The 7,929-nt window shown below is 45.2% G+C and overlaps 1 long non-coding RNA gene across 1 annotated transcript in view; it reads left to right on the top strand.

The window, feature by feature from the left end:
* The first annotated feature begins 63 nt into the window (after nucleotides 1–63).
* LOC144691499 (uncharacterized) overlaps nucleotides 64–7,929 on the top strand; it is an 87,319-nt gene continuing 79,453 nt past the window's right edge. The window contains exon 1 of the long non-coding RNA XR_013579146.1: nucleotides 64–88. This is a non-coding gene — a long non-coding RNA (uncharacterized LOC144691499). The remainder of the gene's footprint in view (nucleotides 89–7,929) is intronic.

Here is a 7,929-nt window from a genome sequence, read left to right as displayed (position 1 = left end):
GCTACAGGTGATGTCATCCACTCTGTTCCATACGCTAACATCTGGTCACTCATCCCCTGTGAGGAGCAAACCCTGGAACTCCCAGGAGGTACGTTGAAACTTTAAATATTGTAATGAGAGTACAAGCCTCATTGTCATTCAATATTTTGTTTTTAATCATGGGTTTTTAACTGCTAGGTTTCCTGAGCCACGAGAAACATGGCATGTTAGCCCAGGTAAGGGCTGTCAGATCTAGATAGTATGTACCTTTCCATTTACTTCCTGGACCCAGCGTGCCTGCCACCTCCCCACACCTCCCAACCCTCTATAATCAGACAATACCTCCTCGCCCTCTACCCTCTGGTCTCCCCCTGACCTGCCGTCAACTGCCCCACCCAGTTAAACAGTCTCTTTTCCCATCTCCTCTAATATCTTTCCAGCAGAATCAAGCTGATGCAAAGCAGGAGAAGGGGGTTCTAGTCATGGGAGGCAATCTTCTGGCCAAGAAAGAAAGCAAAGAAATGAAAAGAGCTTGGCATCATGCCCAGCTTGCAATTCATTGAGGTGGGTCATAGAAGGTGATGCTAAGGCCCTTACTTAGAAGAGATCTTTCAGGGCCAAAAAGGAGAAGACCAAAGAGGATGATGAAAACCTGGCAGACCTCCAGCCAGAAGCAGTTCGAGGAGGAGACGGAGTCAGAAAGAGATGGAAGGGTTAAGGTGGATTGGCTGACATGTTGGAATTTCTTGAGCCTCTGGTTCTAGTTACCCGACAGAAAAGAATGGTTGGGGGTGGGGAAGGGGAGGGGCAAAGGCTTGAGTTTCTATAGTCACGAGGGAGAGGAGCTGTTTCAGGGATAACAGTTGCTAGGATTCTACTAACTGTTTGCTAGTGGAATGATCTGTTTCCCTAAATCTGTTCACATCAGGGCACTTTAAATATGCATGGCTGTTCACACTTTCCAAGTTCATTGCTGCCTCTGTTTATGAGGCCATTAGGTGATTGTTTTTTTTTGGTAAATGTAAAGCTGGAGAGGGACTTTTTAAATGAAAGGATAAGCTAATTTTAGGAGGGCCAATCTCAAAGATCAAATTACTGTACAATGAGGCTTCTGTAAGGGACATTTAAAAGTGAGTCAGCTACTGAGAGCTCATTGTGTTGTCACTTGTAGTTCTGGCTTAATAATTGACTTTGGAAATACCTGGAGATTTAATTCTTTTGCCGATTTGACACAGTTTGAACTGATGAATGGGTTTCCAACATTATTTGGGGAAGGATTTGTGAAAATAATGAGGTCAGCTACTACTTGTGAATATCTGGAGGAGGAGAGCTAAAGCAGCCTGTCACAATTTGAACATCTGGTTAGTTAGAGGCAATAACTAGGAGTGAGGAAATGGATGCAAAAAGGGCTAATGATAACACTCTACAGACAGGATGGTATTGATCATGAAATATTGCAGGCTATAATGTATTTTGAAATAATAGGGAAGGATAAAGGATGGCGGAATAGCTGTGTTAATCAGAAATACACAATGGCAGTAGCAAGAAAGCAGCTCTTAATTAACAAAGGGATAGAAATAAAATCAATATATATTGAGATAAAGTATAGTAAGGGATCAGTCACACTTTTAGGGATGAACTGCAGCCTATCAAATAATGGAAAGGAATTGGAGGGAAAAATATGTAGGCAAATCCATGAAACTTGTAAAAAAGCATAGAATCACATTGGTGATTTCAGCTATTCCCAAACAAACTGGCATGGAGGAGGAGTGAAAGGTGGAAAGGCAATTGAGTTTTTACAGTGATTGTGGAGTCCCTTCTGACCCAATATTTAAGAAGCCCACTTAGGGAGGAAACACAGCTAGATGCAGCACTGGGAAATGAACCAGTGTAGACAAGAGAAGTAAGCATGGGATAATGTCTAAGGAACACTGACCACAAATAAATAAATGTTAAGATTGTGATTGGGAAAGATACAGATAGTACAAAGAACAAAGGACAAAGTATTAAATTGGAAAAACACCAATGATGTGAAAATAAGAATGGAATGTTTTTAAAAATTCTTTCATAGGATGTGGGCGTCACTGGCTAGGCCAGCATTTATTGCCAATCCTTCATTGCCCATGAGAAGGTGATGGTGAGCCGCCTCCTTGAACTGCTGCAGTCCATGTCGTGCAGGTACACCCATCCCGCATCCGTGAAGGAACAGCAATATAGTTCCAAGTCAGGATGGTGTGTGTCTTGGAGAGGAACTTGCAGGTGGTAGTGTTCCCATGCACCTACTGCCCTTGTCCTTCTAGGTGGTGGAGGTTGCAGGTTAGGAAGGCGCTGTCAAAGGAGGTTTGGTGAGTTGCTGCAGTGCATCTTGGTACACGCTGCTGCCACTGTCCATCTGTGGTGGGGGGAGTGAATGTTGAAGGTAGTGGTTGGGGTGTCAATCAAGTGGGCTGCTTTGTCCTGAATGGTGTTGAGCTTCTTGAGTGTTGTTGGAGCTGCACCCATCCAGGCAAATGGAGAATATTCCATCACATTCCTGACTTGTGCCTTGTATATGGTGGACAGGCTTTGGGGAGTCAGGAATTGAATTACTCGCCATAGGATTCCTAGCCATAGGATTCCTCGTCTCTGACCTGCTCTTGTAGCTACAGTATGGCTAGTCCTATTCAGTTTCTGGTCGATGGTAACCCCCAGGATGTTGATAGTGGGAGATTTGGCGATGGTAATGCCATTGAATGTCAAGGGGAGATGGAAAGAAGGTAAAATGGAGAAATATACATAGGACACCAGTGGATAACATACAAAGCACAGATCAATAGAGTTAAAAATAAATACTTTTCCACAAGATATACAAACAAGATGAGATACCATAGAAAAATAGAAATGAGAATAACATTGAATCTAACATTGTTTTTCATTCACGGGATGTGAATGTTGCTGGCAAGGCCAAAATTTACTACCTATTCCTAATTGTCCTTGAGCTGATGGTAGTAAGATGTCTTTTTGGATCGCTGAGTCCATGAGGGTAGGTACACCCACTGCTGTTAGAAAGGGAGTTCAAGGATTTTGATCGAGTGATGATAAAGGAATGGCAACATAATTCCATTTGGGGGAGGCGGTGGCATAATGGTATTGTCACTGACTGGTATTCCAGAGACCCAGGGTAATGTGCTGGGGATCCAGATTTGAATGGTGAAATTTGAATTCAGTAAAAAAAATCTGGAATTAAAAGTCTGATGATGTCTATGAAACCATTGTCGATTGTTGTAAAAACCCATCTGGTTCACTAATGTCCTTTAGGGAAGGAAATCTGCTGTCCTTACCTGGTATGACCGACATGTGACTCCAGACCCACAGCAATGTGGTTGACTCTTAACTGCCCTCTGACAAGGACAATTAGAGATGGGCAATAAATGCTGGCATAGCCAGCAATGCCCACACCCCATGAACAAATAAAAAGAAAAGGTAGAATGTTGCTGTGTGACCTGCATGGGAATTTGCAGCTAGTGGTGGTCCCCTGCACTTGCTGCCCTTGTTCTTCAAGATGGTAGAGGTCACCGGTTTAGAAGGTGCTGTTAAAGGAAGCTTGGCATGTTGCTGCATGGCATCTTGTAGATGGTGTACACTGTTGATACTGAGCCATGGTGGTGGGAGGAGTGGGTGGGGTGCCAATCAAATAGCCTGCTTTGTCTTGTCTGGTGTCAAGCTTCTTGTGTGTTGATGGATTGCCACTTATCCAGGCCAATGGAGAGTATTCCATCATACTCCTGATTTATAGAATCATTATAGCACAGAAGGAGGCCATTTAGCCTGTCAAGTCCGTGCTATCTCTCTGGAAGAACATCTCACCCAGTTCCACTTCTCCTCCTTTTCCCTGTAGCCCTGTAAAGTTCACTTCAGATAATTATCCAATTTTCTTTTGAAAACCATGATTGAATCTACCTCCCCTACACTCCCAAGGAGACCATTCCAGATCCCAACAATATCCTGTGTAAAAAAAAAATTTCCTCATATCACCGTTGCTTCTTTTGCCAATCACAATAAATTGTAATTGTCTGGTTCTCGACTCTTTTTCCAACTGGAACAGTTTCTCTCTTTCCACTCTGTCCAGACTCATCATGAGTTTGAAAACCTCTATCAAAGCTCATCCTAATCTTCTCCAAGGAGAACAGCCTCCAATCCATCCACATAGCTGAAGTTCTTCATCCCTGGAACCATTCTCATGAATATTTTCTGCACTGTCTCTAAAACCTTCACATCCTTCCTAAAATATGTTACCCAGAATTGGACACAATACTCCACTTGAGGCCAAACCAGTGTTTTACAGTTTCATTATTATTTTTTTGCTTCTGTACTTTATGCCCCTATTTATAAAGCCCCACATCCCGTATCCTTTTACCCACTTTCTCAACTTGCCCTACCACCTTCAATGATCTATGCACATATACCACCAGCTCTCTCTGCTCCTGCTCCACCTTTGGAATTGGAGCCTTAATTTTATATTGCCTCTCCTCCACCTTCTGTCCAAAATGAATCACTTCACACTTCCCTGCATTAAGTTTAATCTGCCACTTGTCCACCCATTCCACCAGCCTGTCTAAGTCCTCTTGAAACTTATCACTACCCACCTCACAGTTGACAGCACTTCCAAATTTTGCATCATTTGAAAATTTTGAAATTATGCCCTGTACATCAAAGTCTGGTCATTAATGCGTATCTAGAGAAGCAGTGACTCTAAAACTAACCCCATTGACTTGTGCCTTGTAGATATTTTTTAATCCTTCATGGGATATGGGCATCATTGGCTAGGCCAGCATTTATTACCCACCCCTAATTGTCCTTGAGATGGTGGAAAGGCTTTGGGGAATCAGAAGGTCAATCACTCCCAGCCTCTGATCTGCTCATAGCCATAGTAGCCATAGTATTTATTTGGTCAATGGTGACCCCCCCACACCAATCCCCAGGATACTGATGGCAGGGGGATTTGATGATGGTAATTGTCAAGGGCAGGTGGTTTGACTTTCTCTTGTTGGAGATGGTCATTGCCTAGCACTTGTGTAGCATGAATGTGACTGGTGATGTAACTGCCCAAGCCTGAATATTGTGCAGATCTTGTTGCATGTGGGCACAGACTGCTTCATTATCTGAGGATTTGCAGATAGAATTGAACACTGTGCAACCATGAGCAAACATCCTCACTTTTGACCATATGATGAGGGTGTAAAAGGCACATGCAAAGTATATAAATGATAAAGAAGAGATGAACAAAGAATCATAATGAGTGAAGGAAAGGGGAGATAACACAATTAGTAAGGCAAAGAAGAAATATGAAATGAAAATTTCAGAACATGAAAAGAAATAATGAACTATTTCAAAGGTACATAATCCTAAAGGGGGCAGGGATGTAGGAAACTGGAAACCAGTAGGTATATGTGCACAAATCATTGAGGGTGATAGGGCAGATTGAGAAAGCAATTAAAAAACAGCATTCGTTATCCTGGGCTTTATAAATAGAGACATGGAGTGGAATCTTATCACCTTAGTCCCTGCCAGAACGGCAGGATCATTTTCAGTTTCGACTGTCTGATTAGATTGCCCAGCTATTGCTCTTTACCAGAGCAAACCAATTAGCACCCTGCCTCTGGACTTCCTGACCAATCAGGGAGGGAGGGAGGGCAGGATGACGCATCCATTCTATTCCAAAGGAAGCATTTCTAATTAAAGGGATCATGACATGGGTTACAAAGGTTCACCAGCACTTGGATTTTTGAGGCTGCAGCAACCACAAAATTGAGGAGACCTGAAGAGACTGCTCCCCACCTTCCCACCCCGCCAGGTCTCTAACTCTTACTTGGTCCTGCTTTGAGGAAATCAGCAGCAGGAGTATGGTCCCTCCAACCTTGGGACAGTGCACCAAGAGGATCCAAGACCTCAGGAGGGTGTGACAGGTGAGTGGCATAACACTTTCAGGTGCCAAGTCCCAGACTCTGACTTGTCCCGCATTCTCCATAAAAGCACTCCTCAAAACACACCTTGTAGCACTTCACACCCCCATCTGAAGAGCCAACACTCATACACACCCTTTTCCTATTGTCCTCTTACACCCTGCCACCCATTCAACCTCTACAAATGCTTCCTTCCCTCCTCTCAACATAAGCCTTTATGAGCACTTACACCTCTCTGGTTTCTCTCCGATTAGGAGAAGAAAGCACACAACATGATGAGAGGTAGAGTCCTGGAGGATGTGGGATGGGGGGAGGGGGGTGGTGGCAGGGGCCCTCCAGTGATAGCCCCCTTGATGGCTGCTGGCAATGTGTGTTTTCCTGCTCCAATGGGAAACAAGTCTTGTTCCAGGAGGCTGCAGATGTCAACAGTGACCTGCCCTGGGAGCCTGAGCCTCCTGAGGCACTGGATGTATTGGGCAGAATTTAATGCCCCCCCTGGTGGCGAGTTTGGAAGTGGTGGGGGGGGGGGTGGATTTAATTGGTTGGGTTCGGGCAAGCTGCCTTCATGCCTCTACCTGGTTAAGTCCATGGAAGGGAGGCTTATGGACAGCCTTCCTGCTTGGACACTGAAGCCCTTGTGGAGGGCCATTGGAAGGCGCTGCCTTTTCTTCTGAGCCACTCAGCTAGCAACTCCCATTTTGCCGTCGCTCACTGATGCTGGCCAGTTAAGTGCCTGATGGGCACTTAATTCTGCCTGACCTTCTCCAGCAGAGGTGGCGCAGGGCTCCTGACAGTTCTTCAGTCAGCATGTGAGACCCACGTTGTCAACATTAAAAATTCCACTCATTGACAGAGTTGATCTTTTCCTACAGAGCCTGTGTTGGGGAGTTTTGCCCCCTTCCAGCTGGATCTGTGTCCATGCCATCTGCCCTATGGAGGGGCAGAGAAGGCAGGTGGAGAAGGTGCTATTGTTGGTGGTGTTCCTGCTTCTGCTGCTGGTGTGGATGGTGTGGGCTTCTCCTCTTGCCCCTCAGCAGAGGTGGCAGGTGGAGTTGCACAAACTGCTCCCAATGCTGTGGTGAAGACTGGCAGCAGGGAAATGCAGTGGAAGGAGTGAAGTGCTCGTCAGGTAAAGTGCTTTCCAAGAAGTTGGCAATCACCTGTCAAGCAGCGATAGCACTCCCTGAGAGAAGAAGTGCGTTGAGCAACAGTCTCTAAATGGCCATGGCTGGAACTCTTCAGTGTAACAGATCAAAACCTTTCCAGATTATCAGTTTCACTGAAGAAGTTCTTCCACTGTGCACTTGCTGCAGTGACCTTGGTAAGTTATTGACAAGTCAGGGAACAGGTTCCACGACAGGGAAATCTAGGATTCAGCACTAAGGCCCTCATAATTGGCTTCACAAGCTGTCAGCTAAGTAACTATGAGCATGTTAAAATCATATGTAATAATTTGCATGTCAGGAGGCTGTGGACCTCCACCAGAGTTTCCTCTGGCTTCGCCCTGCCCAGGCATAGTTCACCATCTTTTGGGTCCTATCACACCCTGGAGATTACCATTGACTAGAAACTGAACTGGACCAGCTATATAACTACTGTGACTACAAGAGCAGATCAAAGGCTAGGAATTCTGTGGTGAGTAACTCACCCCCTGATTCCCCAAAGCCTGCCCACCATCTACAAGGCACAACTCAGGAGTGTGATGGATTACTCCCCAATTGCCTGGATGAGTGCAGCTCCAACAACATACAAGAAGTTTGACACCATCCAGGACAAAGCAGCCCACTTGTTTAGCACCCCTTCCACAAACATTCACTCCCTCCACCACCAATGCACAGTAGCTGCAGTGTGTACCATCTACAAGATGCACTGCAGGAATTCACCAAGGCTCCTTTGACAGCACCTTCCAAACCCATGGCCACTACCATCTAGAAGGATAAGACCAGCAGACACATGGAAATACTACCACCTGCAAGTCCCCCTACAAGCCTCACACCACCCTGGCTTG

The sequence above is a fragment of the Cetorhinus maximus genome, chromosome 1, assembly GCF_964194155.1.
Source record: "Cetorhinus maximus chromosome 1, sCetMax3.hap1.1, whole genome shotgun sequence".
NCBI classification, from domain to species: Eukaryota; Metazoa; Chordata; class Chondrichthyes; order Lamniformes; family Cetorhinidae; genus Cetorhinus; species Cetorhinus maximus.
The sequence above is the reverse complement of the archived record's forward strand: the minus strand, read 5'-3'. Positions and strand labels throughout refer to the sequence as shown.